We start from the raw sequence: 18,803 nt of genomic DNA on the forward strand, positions 1-18,803 counted from the left end.
TTAAACAGTCCAATGCTTGTTAGGTTGTGGCCTTTTCTAGCCCAATTATTTGTCCAATATTAGATCTCAGATTTTGAAAGAAATGTTTGGACAAATTTGTTTCATATTCAAATCAAGAAAACTCCATGTCGAATTCAAATCATCCATCATATCACATCACATAACACATCTCCCAGATTTACATAACACAACAAAATCATCTCAGAAATACATTTACACTGGAATATAGCAGGAACAATGGGAATATCTGCTACTATCGTAACATGTACGTATATGCATGTGTGCTTGCTTGACAGGCGCATGCATCACTGTAGTAGCCAAGCAAGTAGGCATCATTGACGTCTACTCACAGCTTTCCTCGCACCAGAAAAAGAGTCAAAACAAAAAATATTAGACCATAATATGACACCAGACCATAGATAAGAGAAAAGGTAAATGCTGGGAGTACATCAAAAGTCCCAGAAATTCACATCTCCTAAGGAGCAGAAGCAGGGATAAGAGAGCATGCATGCATGCCTAGATCCTGCATGTCTTCTTCCAACTTCGACCTAGAGCTCACGTCGAAACATTAATGAAGGCAATCATCTGCATGTTGTAAAACAAAATGGTTATGAACTCAGCAGTATATAGCGACACACCACATTAGACTTGTACATCAGTACATACCAAAATACAACATTAACTTGTTCAAGAGTGCATACCAAAATACTACAGTAAACTTGTATAGCAGTACTACCGAAATACTCTGTATTAAACTTGTACAATAGTACATACTAATTTGAGCATTCTATACTTGTGTAGTTAGATATAATCTACTAGTCTACAAGATTGGGGGAATAATCAAATAGTTGTATTAGATATCTCCTTCAGGTTTTCTGAAAGATTCAGTATAAATGAACTAAATGTTTCTTTGTTTTCAGACCAGCGGAACATATTCAACTTGTTAAGAAAAATGAAGAAATGTGAAGGTTAAACTATGTAACCGCAAATTTAAACTACTTAACTCATTTTGCACGAACACCAGGAACATATTAACTAATTTTTTAAAAGAGTTCTACTGGTCAGTATACTGATCCCTTGGCCTTGTGTGAAGTGGAGAGCATATACCACATGGTTCATTGCAAGCACAGCAAGTAAGCAAGCACATCATCCATCCAGACTAGTATAATGGAGATGTTAGCAAGTCACAAAAGCAACCAAAGCAATTGCAGGAAAGCTAATTACATCAACTTAAAAGATGTTCTACAACTCAAATTCCATTCCTTCTCTTCTTCTGTCTAACATATTATCAACAAAGTGAATTGAACTATCAAAGACGTAATGCTCCTACAGTTAAGCAGCCATGTTAAACTAAACCCTCAATTTAGTTGCCCACTCAACTAGCAAGTGACTAAGCTCGACACATCACTTACAGATAAACACTCAAGAGTATGATTAGAAGGGGAGACACAAACCAGGCAGGATGGCGCAGGAGGGGAAGAGCTCCTCCATCATGCCCTCGCGCTCCTCGAGGAACTGCTCCGGGGTGAGCACGCTAGCGAGGCCACACTCCTCGATGAAGATGTGCACCGACTCGGCCTTTTCGCCCATCATATTGGCCTTGAGGGACCAGTTGAACACCTTGTCGTACCTCACGAGATCTTCTCCTGCACCTCCGTGTAGAACCCCTCCATGTCCGCGCCCGCCCACACCAAGCAATAGAATCAGGCAACACATTAGAAACAATAGGGTGCAAGAAACAATAGGGAGAGGTGAGGAGCGGGTACCGAGGAGGAAGCCGTCCATATGGCACACTAGAACCACAAATTCATGGCCAAGAGCGCATTCATGTGTCATAATCCGGTGTATTCGTAGTATGTCGCGTACGTTTCTGGCCTAAGAGGCAACTTGTAAGAAAGCAAGAGGAAAAACGATAGCCATCCATTGAACTGCACGAGGAGAGTCAGAGCAGATAGAACTGTAGAAAGAGGCTCCTAGAAATTAAACAATAGCAAGCAATGTAAGTAAGTGAACATGAGAAACAAAGTGATTTAACTATGGTACTAGACACAAAGTGATAAAGACTAACATGGAGCTAGAGGTATCTGAAACACAAAAGCACGTTTGAGAGGCCATTTTCCATGATACATGATCGGCCCTAGTCCAAGCTCTTCCCTTTCCTGCTTTCTTTCCATCATACAATGGTATCGGTATTCGTTGTTGCAGTTCCACTCCTTCCACTTCAAGTATAATGGCTCATGCGCGTACCATGCTTTATCAGCAGGCTGGTCATCGGTCGGCACAACACAGTGTTTAATAGAATCCTCTTTCAGGGTGCTAGTTCTTTGACATTCTTCGAAGCAAGCTCTGGTAAAAAAAGGGAAGGAAAACAAGAGTAACTACTAGCATGCTAGTTGGTTGCTACTCTAGTCAGTAGCTCGAAGTGTATGAACAAAATCAGCACATCTTCATAAAGCCAAATACAGTAGCTTCTTTGTTGTTGCTAATGTTCCTGAATTTGAAATTCTGGATATGAATTTGACATATGAATATTATAGCGTGGCTGCAAACCCACCACAGAGAGACAGGGGGGGTGGATTCAACCGCATCTGAATATTCCTAGCTCTAGCTACTAAACCAGTTGCAGTTCCCCAGAAACCACGGTAGTACTAGTACTAGCATTAATGTTAATCAACCAATCAACAACATGTGGTAGAAGATAGTACTCTACTAGAAAGAAGAAGAGAGTTGCATACTATTAGCACACAGCTCCACGTGTATCACCCGGTTGCTTGTCGGTGATACTATTCCACAATACGTAATCGGAATCCAAGACGAGAACTCAAGCAGGCCACATGCAAGGGACAGGAACCACCCCAACCACGAGGATAGTAAACAAGGGATGAATCTAGGGGGAGGAAGTCTCACCAGTAGAGCGGATTGTCGGACGCCGCAGCAGCAGCAACCAAGGCCGTGGCCATGAGGCCGAGGAGCAGCAGCGGCAGCCCTCTCCGGTGGAGCGCCATCTCCCTCCATCTGCCTCGGCGCGGCTCCGAATCGGGTGGGGCGGACTAGCAAGCAGCAACATCAGCTACAGGAAGAGCAGGGCGGGGAGGATATCCATTAATCCACGCGAGATGGGATGGAAGGGGCAGATGGGGGTGATTGGCTGGCTTGTTGATTGACTAGCAAGGCGAGGCGTCGGCGTGCGGGGTGGGGCGACGGAGCCATGCGCATCTCCTGCCGTCGTCGTCCCGTCCAGGGAACTGGGCGCGGCGGTTGGACCAGCACGGGGGCGAGGGGATGGCGAAGGCGGCTCTCCTGCCCTTTTCCGACATGCGGCGTGGCGGGAGACAGAGGCGAGGCGGAGAGGAAAGGACGGAGGCGAAGCGGTGAGAGTGTGCGTGGATCTGGGCAGCGCGAGAACACAGATCTGGGTGGTGGTGGCGATGGGGAAAAGGGAGCGGCAGTGGCGATTGGGAGAAGGGAGCTAGGGTTTCCTGGGTGGACAAGGATGAGAGGGACACGAGGTAATTCAGAGGGGGTGAGAACGACGAGGGGGTGTGGGCTGCCATTGGATCTGGTCGCATCCAACGGTGCTTAATCCATGATCCATGTGAGATGATTTTGGACCAATCAGAATGCAACATCCCTTTTGATGATGTTAAGACCATTTAAATTGGTCGTAATCGATTGAAAATAAGAGTTTAAATCATGTCTCCTATTTGACGACCTAAGAAATTTATAAAAATAAATTGAAATAAAAAACCTTCGCATTGTGTCACCAAGTGCGACCTACTTGTTAGTAAAAATAACAAACTTTGAATAATGTAAATACCATAAAAAAGTGTTCTAAGAAATGAGGTTTTTGTAAGAGAATCATTTTTCGAGTGCCCAAAATAAGTTCTTTTGTGAAGGACCTACCTTATATTTGTTGCAAAATTGAACCAAATCAATTTTCTAAAATATTAGGCCATATTTAATGTACAATTGACAAAATGGTTGGGTGTCAAAAGATTTTATCCACCTATCGTGAAAAAGATAAGTTTTCGCCGATTCAGTTGGAAGTGGGTCAAATTTGAACTGTGGCCGCCTCATAGTTTGCCCTTTATTTTTTCCAAAAATTATTTCTAGGTACATATGTATCTATTTAATCATAGAAACACAAAAAAATTCCAAGATTCAACCAGTAGCTAGGGACTGTCATGCCCGTGGTTTTGACCTCAGTTTGAAACGGGCATGAAAAATTCAAAAAAACAAAAAATTGGAAAACCTCCGCATTGTGTCATTATATGGGACCAAGTTGCCAGAAAAAATAATGAATTTGTAATATGGAAATTATTATTAAAAAAGTGTTCCTAGAAATGAGCTATCATGTGTGAAGATTCATGGCTTCCAAGCCAAATGATTAGTCTTATGGCCACATTCATGACATAGTTTGTTCAAATGACCTCATCTCGTGCACAAGGGCGCATCTTGGAGTGGCCGACAATGTTGCCTAAGGAAGTTTTCATTTTCTTTGGACGAAAAATCAATTTTCCATTTTTTGAGTGCCCAAAATGAGTTTTTTATGAAGGACCTACCATATATTTGTTGCAAAACTGGACCAAATGAATTTTCTAAAATAGTAGGACATATTTAATGCACAATTCACCAAATGGTTGGGTGTCAAAAGCTTTGATCCACCTCTCATGAAAAAGACAAATTTCTGCCGATTCAGTAGGAAGCGGGTCAAATTTGAACTCCACCTCCCTCATAGTTTGCTCTTTATTTTTTCCAAAAATCATTTCTAGGTACATAAGTATCTATTTAATCAGAGAAACATCAAAAGTTTTCCAAGATTCAACCACTAACTAGGAACGGTCAAGCCCGCCGTTTTGACCGCATTTTGAAACCGGCATAAAAAATTCAAAAAATTCAAAAAATTGGAAAACCTTCACATTGTGTCATTATATGTGACCAAGTTATCAGGAAAAATAATAAACTTATAATACATCAATTCTTTTAAAAAAGTGTTCTCAGAAATGAGCTATCATGTGTGGAGATCAATGACTTTCAAGCGAAATGATCAATCTTATAGCCACATTCATGGCATATTTTGTTCAAATGATCTCATATTGTGCATAAGGGTGCATCTTGGAATGGCAAACAATGTTGCCTAAGGAAATTTTCATTTTCTTTGCACGAAAAAATCATTTTCCATTTTGCGAGTGCCCCAAATGAGGATTTTTTGTGAAGAACCTACCAAATAATTGTTGCAGAATTGGACCAAATCATTTTTCTAAAAAACCAGGACATATTTAATGCACAATTGACCAAATTGTTGGGTGTAAAAAGTTTTGATCCACCTCTGGTGAAAAAGACAAATTTCCGCCGTTTCAGTTGGAAGCGGGTCAAATTTGAACTGCGGTTGCCTTATAGTTTGCTATTTATTTTTTCAAAAATCATTTCTAGGTACAAAAGTATCTATTTAATCAAAGAAACACCCAAAAAAATCCAACATTCAACCACTAGTTAGGAATGGTCATTCCCGTCGTTTTTACCGCATTTTGAAACGGGCATAAAAATTAAAAAAAAACAAAAAATTGGAAAACCTTCGCATTGTGTCATTATATGTGACGAAGTTACCAGGAAAAATAATAAACTTGTAATACGACAATTCTTTTAAAAAATGTTCTCAGAAATGAGCTATCATGTGTGAAGATTCATGGCTTTCAAGTCAAATGATCAATCTTATGGTCACATTCATGGCATAGTTTGTTCAAATGATCTCATATTGTGCACAAGGGTGCATATTGGAATGGCAAACAATGTTGCCTAAGGGAGTTTTCATTTTCTTTGGACGAAAAATCAATTTTCCATTTTCCAAGTGCCCAAAATGAGTTTTTTTTGTCAAGGACCTACCATATATTTGTTGCAAATTTGGACCAAATGAATTTTATAAAATACTAGGACATATTTAATGCATAATTCACAAAATGGTTGAGTTTCAAAAGTGTTGACCCAGCTCTGGTGAAAAAGACAAATTTCCGCCGTTTCATCTTGAAGCAGGTCAAATTTGAACTGCACCTGCCTCATAGTTTGCTCTGTATTTTTTCGAAAAATCATTTCTAGGTACATAAGTATCTATTTAATCAGAAATACATGGTTTGGTGGCGATACATTGAGGTTTGCACGGTGGCCGAGGGGCCCAACTCCAGAACGCGTAAACTCGCATGTCCGCCGCGTGGTCACCGCGTGACCGTGGTGTTGCCATGCGTTCTGGGCGGCCTAGGCATGTGTAGTGGGTTGGGCACTCCCCAGGTAGGTGCTAGAAAGAAAATTACAACATAAGATTCTGACGAGGAGACCGATCTATGCTCAAACATGAATTAGCAGCCAAGTGTTTGATTAGCGGTACGGGAAATGCACATGGCTAATGGGCGTGAGTTTTGGTTGAGGATCATTAGTTACTAAGAAGACTGTCTTCACAAATGTTCAGCTCAAAAGGAGGATCCTAGGTGGTACTTGCTTTGCAAAGCACCACAATGGACATAAATACGAATGTTGAAGCTGGGCTCAAAATAATGAATGGATTGAGCTGAAATTTGGTGGAGCATGGTTATTTGGGCATAGGAAAGCACTGTAGAAAATGGATACCATTTGGACATGCCAAAGTGGTACTTTATTCACAATGCTCTTCTCTGGACAGAAACTTCGAAAAATTAGTGAGAGAAATTGGCTAAATTAAATGAGCTCAAATTTGGTGTAGGTAAGTTACATAGGCATATAGAATATGTGGCAAAAAATTCAACTCATTAGGATATGCATAGCTCGTACTTCTTTCACAAAGGCTCTAGGTGGACAAAAACTTTGGAAATTTGCCGAGGAAGAGTTGCTGGGAAAATGGAGCTGGATTTTTTCATGAGGAAATGATTTGGATAAGAAAGAGTACCCAAAATTTTTGAGGGCAAACAAGAATATATAAATAGCCATTCAGTTACAATGCTCTTCTCTGGACAGAAACTTTGGAAAATTAGTGAGAGAAATTGGCTAAATGAACTGAGCTCAAATTTGGTTTAGGTAAGTTACATAGGCATATAGAATATGTGGCAACAATTAAACTCATTAGGATATGCATAGCTAGTACTTCTTTCATAAAGGATCTAGGTGGACAAAAACTTTGTAAATTTGCCGAGGAAGATTTACTTGGCAAATGGAGCTGAATTTTGTCATGATGCAATGATTTGAATAGGAAAGAGTGCCCAAAAATTTTGAGGGCAATCAAGAATATATAAGTAGCACTTCCTTCACAAAGTGTTATTCTGAACAAAATAGGAAAATGAATATTGTTGAATTATTTTTGAACTTGGCAAGGAAGTTTTTTTACATATTTGATGAAGATATGACCCAAAGCATTTATGAGATTTTTTTGGGGAATTTTAGGAATGACAGAAATATAGGTTGCTTCACAACATAGGGCAAAAATTGACACATGGACATGACACATAGGCAAAACTGATGAGGTGGCGCCTAGTCATAGCAACCCACCACAATTTACAAGGTTATGACCATCTATATTGGTCGTGATCAGCTAGAAATAAGGCAGCGGACCAGTGCTATCTGCTTTATGGCCTTTTTGTGTAAGGAAATTACGACCTTTGTGACCAAAATGGTCGTTATAGTTCAGGGTTTGGAGCCCCCCGAACACCTTTTGACCAATTGGTCTCAAATGGTCGTAGATTTATGACCAATTCTTCCAGGGTCACTGACAGAAGGTCACAAGTTGACATATTTCTTGTAGTGCACCCACCCTCCCCCCACCCCCCACCTCCATTCTTTCTCTCATTCTTCCCTCCCCTGCGTCCACCAGCGAGCCCCTCTGCTCTCCCTCGCTCCGATCTAGAGAACTCCACCGAGAGGTGGAGCCGCCGCCCCTCACTGACACGTTTCGCCCGGCCTCCGCACGTAGTTCACCATCCTGGATCACCATTGCCCCTTCCATCCCCGTCCCCATCCCCGATCCACCACCACACAAGAGCAGAGCAGAGGAGATCGAAATCCAGTAGACCTTCCCCTGAGCCGACAACCCCCCTCCCGCTCCTCCTTGCCAAAAATGACCAACCATGGAAACGCGGTACTGGATCGCTGCCCTGCCCGCCGCCGATGACAAAGTCACGCTGGCAAGACCGCCCTCTGGGCGCGCCTCCAGGACGCCATCTCCCACCACTCCTTCGACACCCTGCTCTACCGCGTAAGCACCCCTCCCTCCTCCTCCTCCTTTCAATAGCCTTCTTCCACCTGCCCCTGACTGACCTCCTCCTCCGCGTGCAGCTCACCGTCCCGGATCTCCGCCCCGGCATGCTCAGCTCCCTGCTCGCCCTCAATGACAACCTCGACAAGGTACCTGCTTGCCCCCATCCTGATCTTGCCTCCGACCCCTCTACTCTTACCACTAGCCTGATCCGGCCCTGGATGCAGTCCAACATCTTCATCGAGGGCGTCTCGCACAAGATCCGTCGACAGATCGAGGACCTGGAGCGCGTCGGAGGGATCGAGCCCGGCACCCTCACTGTCGTCGGCGTCCCCGTCGACAGCTACCTCACCAGGTTCGTCTCTGCCTGTGCCCAGTGCTGCTGCTTACATTCCTCATCTGCCCACCAGCGCTTTCTTATCTGGCGAGGATGGATGGATGGATGCAGGTTCATGTAGGACGAGGGCAAGTACCCCGTCAACGCCCCGCTCATGGACACCGTTGCCAGCATCCAGTCCCAGGTCGCCAAGATTGAGGATGACATGAAGCTAACTCTGCTCCTCTGTCTCTCCATTACTCCAGTTCTTCTTCATGTTGACCAAATCACACATGGATGCCAGTAAGATTTTGGAACATTGGCAGCAACTTAACACTACATTAGCAAGGCTAGGTGGGTACTATGTTTTTAATAGTGTTGCTTATAAGAGTTAAATTTTCTCCTCACCGCTCAATTGGAACATTTTGGATGTAGCTTAGCTATTGTTTTGTCTTGGTTTGTTTGGTTCCTACTAGCTATACCTATTTGCGCAGCTAGTTTCATCAGTATTTAGTCTTCTGTCCCCTTTTCTGGCATTGAATTGCCCCAAAATGTTCATTACACAAACATCTGTTGGACAGTGTTGCTTACCAGTTACATATGATTACTCCCGGCTTGGTATGTTTGGTTCCCTCTCACTACCTATTTGCGCAGCTACTTTCAGAGTTATTAGTCAAATATGATTACTGTTGGCTGTGGAGGGGCTTTTTTCTGGAGCAACCAGTCAGTAGGAGGGGCCCTTTTCTGCTGCTTGTTTTTGCTTCAGTTGGGTACATGAATCTCTGGTTATAAGGATTTCAGAGCCAGGACTTGTTTTGAATCTCTGGTTGTTTCATGGTGCTAGTCCGCACTTACAGTATATACTCCTAAGGTGATGCATCCATGATCAGTACCAGTGTGAGATGTCGATTCATGTATCCGTGTTTGGTGCGACATTCATGCACCTCGTCGTGTGTAATTATTTGGTGTGTACGTGACCTACGGTATATACTTACCAGTACTGTCTACTATGATTGAGTATTTATTGATGGTGCTTCGACTGCGTATTACTTACCCATTTACATCTTCTTAATCTAGCATCAAAGGCCCCCCAAATAACTAATAATCCTTTAAATGATGTATAATTTACTGAGTACTTTTTAGTTATTGAACGAACTCATACTGGTTAGTGTTGGTCATATGCAAGTAAACTGGATACCCACCAGAGTAACTATTTCCCAAAGTTATAGTGATACATTCTGTACTACACTGCTAATGCTTATCCGAGTTTGTTGTTTTATTTTCATGGTAACTAAATGTTGATATATTAGCTAATTGTGTACCTAAATATGACCCAGGTATAGCGGCGCTGTTGGTTCCTTGAGGCCAGGTCGAGTTCAGGTAGGGGATAGGAAGGTTGAGCCACTCGGGTGCTGATCATGTACAACCGCGCTCTTTTCAGCGTTGATCCGACCAAACCAATGATGCAAGGCTTCTCCTGCTACTGCATGTCTTCACCAACTTATTTCTTCCACAGGGAGAGATTTAAATCCTTCACTTGTTCACTATGTAAGGTGCAGATTACTTCTTCCATTAATCACCTAGTGCTCCTGTTAGTGAGATTCATCTAGTATATTTTTGCAAAGCATGCAATGGTTTGGAGTAGTTGATCATGGCCTGATGGAACCTTTATGTCGTTAGCATGTATATATGTAGTATTACAGCAGCCAGAAGCAATCCATTTTATTAAATGCATTTTGCTAGCTTGTCCTCCCTGTCTCAAATTCGTTGATGCCAAAATTAGCAAGCCATTTTGCTCTGTTTCTGAAATATTTGGCAGCTGATCCACCTCATGGTCTCTGCTTCATTCTGTTCATTAAGTGGTCTTCTTGATGCCTCATATAACTACTTGTTGAACTAGAGAATTGATTTAACCACTTGATCAATGGTTTTCATAAAAGTCAAGTTTCAGTGTGTTTCCTGTTTGCACCCGTCATCATAGCTGACACTGAGAAGATGCGTATTTTTCTTCATGCTGGCATGCAAGCTGCACCTGGCATGTGGAATACTTTGGAGCACTACTGACTAAATTAGTTGCTTGCACGATGCATCATATCCAACTTCTCCATGAAGTATTCTATTATAGTAATTCAGTTTTCTTCATGCACCTATCTACTGCACGCATCTACCACCGTGAATGGTGGTTGCCTGTGTTGCTGGTTGTAATGCTCGTTGCCACAAGTCTGGTGAACTGGTGATAGCGTGTCTGCGTAGGCACATGTTTTTTGTTTTTTTAGGGGTCGTAGGCACAAGTTTAACTTGGAAAAATGCTTGCTACAACAGACGACGACTTGCACGACTATGCATAAGTTTAATCTGGCTAGTTTAGTTGGTATCTATTTTAGAATAAATTATTTTCCCATTTTTTTGTTTCCTTGTTGGACATGTCATGGTACAAGTGTTGCTGCTGCTGCTGTTTACTATCCCCGTCGTAAAGAAATATAAGAGCGTTTAGATCACTACTTTAGTGATCTAAATTCTCTTATATTTCTTTACAGAGGGAGTACATGGTATTATTTCTAGCTATATATATACCCGCTGCTGATTCATGCTCTTGTGGTTAGGATTCTACTCCTCGAAGTGATGCTTTTGCATTGCTTTCCTTCCTCACACACCTGCAAACTATATGCTATTTCCTGCTCGATTTGACCTCAAAACTTCTGACTCCTTCTGTCCATGTGCAACAGCGATGCTTTGGATTTCATCCGTGAAGCAGAGGACAAGGGCTTCATGGCCAACCAAGGTGCATGGTGCTCGCAAGCGAGGAACGGAGGCTGTTCGACATTGGCTACATAAACAACCACTGTGAGCTCCTCCCTTTGCTATGCTACAACCATGCTCTGTTTCCTGAGTCAATTAGGATTTCAATGCTTTTGGCGCCATCGTCGAGTCCTTGCCGACTGTTGTGTCGATGATCAAGTGCTGGTGCTTCACCTGGCTATTTCATTTGCTGCTGCTAATTAGTAGTATTAGAGTGCCGCTGGTTTATTAGAATGTGATTGAAACCATTGGATGGCCTTCCTGGACATGTTATCTAGAATTAGCACGTGTTCCATTTTTTGTTTCCTTGCTGGATATGTTATGGTTCAAGTGTAGATGATGTGTAGATAGTTTGCTAGCTATATACCTGCTGCTTATTGATGCTGTTGTGGTTAGTGTTATACTCATGGAATCATATTACACTATATCTAGTGTTCTTGTGGTTCCGTGAACATGCATCACAAACATCTAGTGTTCTGATATAAAATTGGTCTCTAAAATATCTAGGTCTTTGAAGTTGGCTGAATCTGTTGCTTTATCATATATTCGGTCCATAAATCTACATTTCTATGAAATCTCTTTCAATATATATTTTTTCGATCGTCTGTACACTAAACCTGGAGGTTTGCAGATCTATTCGAGGAATAATAGCTACTCCAACGCTGATAGCCTATGTGTTCACTCTTTTACAGGAGCTCCAGGTCTACGAAATTTCAAGTTTGAAGCCGGATAGCCCTACTCAGCAAAGAGTTGTCTCTTTTGTTTGACTCTAATAGACTGTAAATATTGTAATTGTAGGCATATTTTGGTTGTAATAGAATATGTATAGATTGTAGTAGACTTGTGTCGGTGTCAAAACCGGCGGATCTCGGGTAGGGGGTCCCGAACTGTGCGTCTAGGCGGATGGTAACAGGAGACGAGGGACACGATGTTTTTACCCAGGTTCGGGCCCTCTTGATGGAGGTAAAACCCTACGTCCTGCTTGATTAACATTGATGATGTGGGTTACAAGAGTAGATCTACCACGAGATCAAGGAGGCTAAACCCTAGAAGCTAGCCTATGGTATGATTGTTATTCGTCCTATGGACTAAAGCCATCTGGTTTATATAGACACCGGAGAGGGCTAGGGTTACACAGAGTCGGTTACAAAGGTAGGAGATCTACATATCCGTATCGCCAAGCTTGCCTTCCACGCCAAGGAAAGTCCCATCCGGACACAGGACGAAGTCTTCAATCTTGTATCTTCATAGTCTTGGAGTCCGGCCGATGATGGTAGTTCGGCTATCCGGACACCCCCTAGTCCGGGACTCCCTCAGTAGCCCCTGAACCAGGCTTCAATGACGACGAGTCCGGTGCGCATATTGTCTTCGGCATTGCAAGGCGGGTTCCTCCTCCAAATAATTTATAGAAGATTGTGAACACCAGGACAGTGTCAGGCTCCGCAAAAATAAATCCCACATACTACCGTAGAGAGAATAATATGACACAAGATCAATCTGCTGACGTATTCTGTGGCGTGACGTCACACCACTTCCAAGCCTTTACTCAAATTGTTTTTATTGTTCCACCTCAGCGCATTTAGCGAGGCGGTTTCCTTGGCACGTCTTGTCGAAGCAGAGATCTTGTTCCCCTTATTCCGGGATTCTCATCAATATGGACGTGGTTAACCCAACCGCGCCATTGATTGCGGCGCTTGGGAGATAAGCGAGTTTTATCAGGCTGGTGGGGACGTATGTTTCCGTCCGCCCATATAAGGGGATAAAGATCCAATCCTTTTTCCTACGCCTTCTTCCTCCTTGGCTTATCCATCTCCGTGAACTCGAGCTCTAGCGCCCAAGCCCACACATCTCGCCTCAACCTTCTCCAAATATTTCCGGAGCGGGAGGCAAGTGGATGGCCTCCTCCGTCACGGTGGGGCATATCCAGAAGCTGCGCAGCGCCGGATACTTGTCCAGCGACATCGCACATCGGCTCCCCGATGAGGGAGAGCTCATCCCCAACCCCAGGCCCCATGAGAGGGTAGTTTTTCTTCCCCATTTCCTCCGCGGACTGGGCTTCCCACTTCATCCCTTTGTCCCGGGGCTCATGTTCTACTACGGCCTAGATTTCCATGATCTGGCTCCGAATTTTATTCTCAACATATCGGCGTTTATCGTCGTGTGTGAGGCTTTCCTATGCATCCAGCCCCACTTCGGCTTGTGGCTCAAGACCTTCAGTGTCAAGCCGAAGGTTGTGAAGGGCAGCCAAGCGGAGTGCGGAGGCGCCATGGTGGGCAGGATGTCCCACGTTATGTGGCTGGAGGGCACCTTCGTGGAAACCATCAAGGGGTGGCAATCGGGGTGGTTCTACATCACCGAGCCACGTGACGCCAATTGGGTGGCGGGCCCCGAATTCAGATCCGGCATCCCTACACGGCTCACCTCCTGGAAAGAGAGTGGCCTGATCTGGAGGAATTCGGAGGAGCTGACCGGACTCCAAGCCTGTATCCAGAAGCTGGTGGACAAGAAGCTCAAGCTTGTCAACGTAGTCCAGGTCATGCTCATCCGCCGGATTCTTCCGTGCCAACGACGGGGTTTCAACATGTGGGAGTTCGATCCGGCGCAGCACCAGACCCTGAGCGGGCTCCTCGACACTACGTACGAAGATGTCTGGAAGGTGCTGTTCAAGGGCGCCAAAGCTCCCGCATCCGCTACCGAAGATCGCGGATTCCGCTCACAGCGCCCGGCTGATGAGGTAAATGATTTTGTCCTTTAAGGGACGCTTGTTATTCATAGTTTTGAATCTATGCGGGATCTAAACTCCCTTTGCTTTGACAGGACTGGCGGAAGAAGGCGGCACAGGCTATCTGTGCGGCCCCATTGCCAGAGGACCCAGCTGACGCCCGCCTAACGGGGCTGCTGGCTCCGGCACCCCACGTGGTGCTGGAGAAGAAGGCCAAGAGGAAGGCCACGAGGACTCGGAAGAGTTCCCGTTTTCAGGTGCTATCGGACGATGAATCCGAGGCCGACACCTCCCACCAAGGTGAGGAGGAGAAGAAGAAAGCCTCTCCCCCAGCGGGGGGAGGGAAGAAAAGGATGGCCTCCCCAACAAGGGAGGCCGAAGGGTCCAAGAGGGGAAAAACTCTTCCCCCGGACCGTTCCGCCAACGCCAGTGACGACGACGAGGACTGGCCTCCAAGGGCTAAGCCTCTGGCGAGATCGTAAGTATCCGGACTCCCGAATAACTTCAAGGTTTTTTATTTTCCGCCACATAATGTCTTTCTAATGCCGCATTCAACCCTCCAGTCCGCCTAAGGATGATCTCCCCACTTCGTCGAGCGGGTCCTTAGGGGCGTCGGATATGGATTCTCTTCCGACTGCCTCCACCCCGCATGATGTGGGCGATGCCGAGGTGCGATCCCAGGAAGGGACCCACCAGGAGGAGAGGGCCCCGGAGGTGTCGCAGGACAACCTTCCGGACTTTGCACCGGACTAAGCCCCGGAACCTATAGTAGCTCCAGAGTCTGGCGGGCGACCCCTTCGTAAGAAGGGCGAGACTGCGACGCCGGCTGCCTCCGTCCAACCGGAGGTGCCGGATAATTTGCTGGAGGCGCTCAATGGCGCCTCCATCAAAGAGGAACACCGCACTATTATGAGTGCGGTGATTCAGAAGGTTCAGCTCGCCAAGAGCGGGCTGACCGAAGCCTGCAGCATCCTTCTAACAGGCTTTGAGGTAAGAATTTCAATATATGTAAAATGGTACCGCATAGACAGTAGCCCCTGATGCTCGGTTCGTGTTCGGAAAGAAAAGTCGGACCGAGGATCTTTAGAAAGAGAAATGCAGGAGTCATGAAAATATGTCAATATGGGATTGTAGGCTGTGCTGCTGACCTCTGCCGCACTGACTGCAAAGGTCAATACTTTGAAGGAAAACCTCGAGTGGTCCGAGAATGAGCTCGGCCATGCCAAGAAGCAGCTCGAGGAAAAAGAAGGTGAGTAATACCTTAGGAAAATTGTACCTTACAGAAAAGGATTTGGTTGCAAGAAAAATGACATGTATAATTGGGGTATTGCAGGGGCCACTAACGAGGTGGTGACCCTGAAGGAGGCGGTGGCCGTGGCCGAACGCAATGCGGCCGCGAAGCGCACCGAGCGAGAGAAACAGGAGGTGCGGGTGGCGGAGGTACATCAAGAGCTCCATGATCTCGTGCAGAAACATGAGAGCCTGGAGCGTGACTCGAAGACTCGAGAGTCTGAGCTTGCAACGGCTCTTGAGAGTGCCAAGGCCGCTAAGGCCGAAGCCTACAAGGCCCTCCAGGAGATCGAGGCGGTAAAGAAACTAGCAGCGGGTAAGGCATTTTTCATGCAAAGTAAGCATGTGAGTGTTAATTACCTGTCGCTTACCCGAATTCGGAGCTCTCCAGGAGCGTTCGCAGATCTTCCTCGCAGCGTGTCCGATGCTGCCGCATTCTACCGGGCCGAGGAGGGGAGCTCGACGGAGAAGGTCTTCTGGTCTCAGTATGCTGAGGCCGAACATCCGGTGCCCCTTAGCGACCAGCTGAAGCAGCTGGTCGAGCTCCACAAGGCTGCCAAACAGGCCATGAAGGTCCTCATAGTTCGGCTGTGGCCGAAGGAGGCCATGCCTGGGAGCTACTTCGGCCTGGTGCGGCGACTGGTGGACGCGTGCCCGTGGGTTGAAGTTATCAAGCACTCCGCCTGTATCGAGGGTGCGTGTCAGGCCCTTGCCCGCGCAAAGGTGCACTGGGGCAAGATGGATGCCCAGAAGCTTATGACGGACCCCCCACCAGAGGGCAAGGAGTATCGTACGCCCGAGATGTATTATAAGAGTGTGATGAAGGGCGCCCGCACTATTGCGGGTGAGTGCTCCAAAGATGTAATATTTGAGTAGACTCGCATTTTGTTATCCTGTGCGCTGAAAACTTGGTTCATATGCGCTAAGCAACGCTTGTTAATTTAAAATATTACCTTCTGCGCGGCGGTCTATCAAATCTGAGAGATGGCAAGTCGTCGGCTTCAGCCCCCATGCCACGAGTGTTGGGGTGTTCGGGATAAACTCGAGCGCTCTTGTTCCCATTTTTGGGTCCATCTAGGGAGGCGCTCAACACAACGAACAAGGCAACCGGACTTATAATGCTTGAACACTCTCACTTAGCCATAGAATTCTATAATTTTAAATTTCGGCGAAGCCCCTAGTTTTCGGAAGACCGAATTTGGGGCGCTATCCATGCCTTGGCCAGACAGAATCCGGCTCCTCGCTCGAAGCGGCATAAGTCTTTAGGGACTCGCAAAGAACCTCTCGAATAGCGACCAGCTCTCGCCTCATCATGACGGTCATTTTTAGCTTTCTGCACTGAGGCGTTAACCCAACTCAACTGGGGCGCAATCGCAGTGGTTCTCCCAGTTCTACCTTAGCCGATAAAACGGAACGTAAGGTACCAAAACATGGGAGCCGGGCAAACCCAACTATTGACCCAAGAACATGATTCGGAGCCGATGCATATAATGCTATAAGTTCGGGGTGCCGCACTTGTGAAAGTGTTCGGACTTATCACACCATAACACGGGGAACATAAGCCCCTGGTGTATTTAGCCGTACGAAAATGTACGGATGCAACATGTCATAAATGAACATATGTGTAAGAAAGAAATGCAATTAGAGGCAAAAATGTGCTACATTGCTTTATTCAATAAAAACTGTTGTAAGTGCAGGACGATACAAGTGGTGCGGTAAGCAAGGGATGGGACTGTTTAACATGTCCCCCTCCAGGGGTAGGCTACGGTATAAGGCATAAAACAGATTTAATGCTCATAATGGAGACCATCTGGATTTTCGTCGTGGCCTTTCTCCTTCCCTGGCTGATGCATCTTGGGTTCGGCGTGTCTGCTGCCGGACAGGGCCTCTGACAAACGGAGTCCTGTAGGTAAAAAATAAAAGGAAAAGAAAAAGAAACGACACACTTAAGAGCCCCTGGTGCGGTTGAGCCGCAGTCTGGGCTTATCGTGGTCGAGCCCCTTGCCCCATGCCCATGGTATCTTCAGAGCGTAATGGAGTACGCGAAGGGTCTGTCTTAAAGTTTGACAGGGGCTGGGGTTGGGGCCGCACTGCTACGCGTGCTCGAAACGTGCCAGGTGGTCGTGTTGTAGGTTACTCCGGGCACACTTAGCTGTGTCCGGCCGCTTGGCAGCCGGACTCGAGAATTGCCTTAAAAGGCTGCTTTGTACTTCTACCCCGAGAGCCGCTGTATGTTCCTCCGTTCGTAGGGAGCGTTCAGTGTTTCCGTTGACCGTGATTACTCCTCTAGGGCCTGGCATCTTGAGCTTGAGGTATGCGTAGTGCGGCACCGCGTTGAACTTTGCAAACGCGGTACGTCCGAGCAAGGCATGATAGCCGCTGCGGAACGGGACTATGTCAAAGATTAACTCCTCGCTTCGGAAGTTATCCGGGGATCCGAAGACCACTTCCAGTGTTACTAAGCCTGTACAATTGGCTTCTACACCTGGTATGACGCCTTTAAAGGTCGTCTTGGTAGGTTTAATCCTTGAGGGGTCTATGCCCATTTTGCGCACCGTGTCCTGATAAAGCAGGTTTAGGCTGCTACCGCCGTCCATCAGGACTCTGGTGAGATGAAATCCATCGACGATTGGGTCTAGAACCAATGCGGCAAACCCACCATGGCGAATGCTGGTGGGGTGGTCCCTTCGGTCAAAGGTGATCGGGCAAGAGGACCATCGATTGAACTTCGGGGCAACTGGCTCCATCGCGTATACGTCCCTGAGTGCGCGCTTCCGCTCCCTTTTGGGTATGTGCGTGGCATATATCATGTTCACCGTCCGCACCTGTGGGGGGAAACCTTTCTGTCCTCTATTGTTCGGCGGTCGGGTCTCATCCTCGTCGTCGCTATGTAGCCCCTTGTCGCTGTTTTCGGCAATTAACTTGCCTGCCTGCTTGAACACCCAACAGTCCCTATTGGTGTGGTTAGCTGGCTTTTCAGGGGTGCCATGTATCTGGCACAAGCGGTCGAGAATTCAGTCCAAATTGGACGGATCCTGAGTTGTTCTTTTGAATGGCTTTTTCTGTTGACCGGGTTTAGAGCCTCTGAATCCGGCATTTACTGCCGTATTCTCACTGTTGTCGCCGTTAATGCGGCGTTTGTTTTTGTTGCGACGCGACCTGCCAGTACGGTCCTTGATATTCGGACTGCCAGAATTTTTGTTGAGGTTGTTGCTGCATGCTAGCCAACTGTCCTCACCCACACAGAAGTGGGTCATGAGTGATGTGAGGGCTGCCATGGATTTCGTCTTTTCCTGTCCCAGCTGCCGGGCAAGCCACTCGTCGCGAATGTTGTGCTTGAAGGCCACGAGGGCCTCGGCATCCGGACAGTCGACGATTTGGTTTTTCTTGGTTAAGAACCGTGTCCAGAATTGTCTGGCCGATTCGTCTGGCTGCTGAATTATGTGGCTTAGGTCATCAATGTC

General features: G+C 46.2%; 1 pseudogene; it reads right to left on the reverse strand.

The window, feature by feature from the left end:
• Nucleotides 1-1,434: 1,434 nt before the first annotated feature.
• LOC123157617 (post-GPI attachment to proteins factor 3-like) lies at nucleotides 1,435-3,005 on the reverse strand (annotated as a pseudogene).
• Between the last annotated feature and the right edge of the window lie 15,798 nt (nucleotides 3,006-18,803).

The sequence above is a fragment of the Triticum aestivum genome, chromosome 7B (genome assembly GCF_018294505.1).
Source record: "Triticum aestivum cultivar Chinese Spring chromosome 7B, IWGSC CS RefSeq v2.1, whole genome shotgun sequence".
In the NCBI taxonomy this organism is placed as follows: domain Eukaryota; kingdom Viridiplantae; phylum Streptophyta; class Magnoliopsida; order Poales; family Poaceae; genus Triticum; species Triticum aestivum.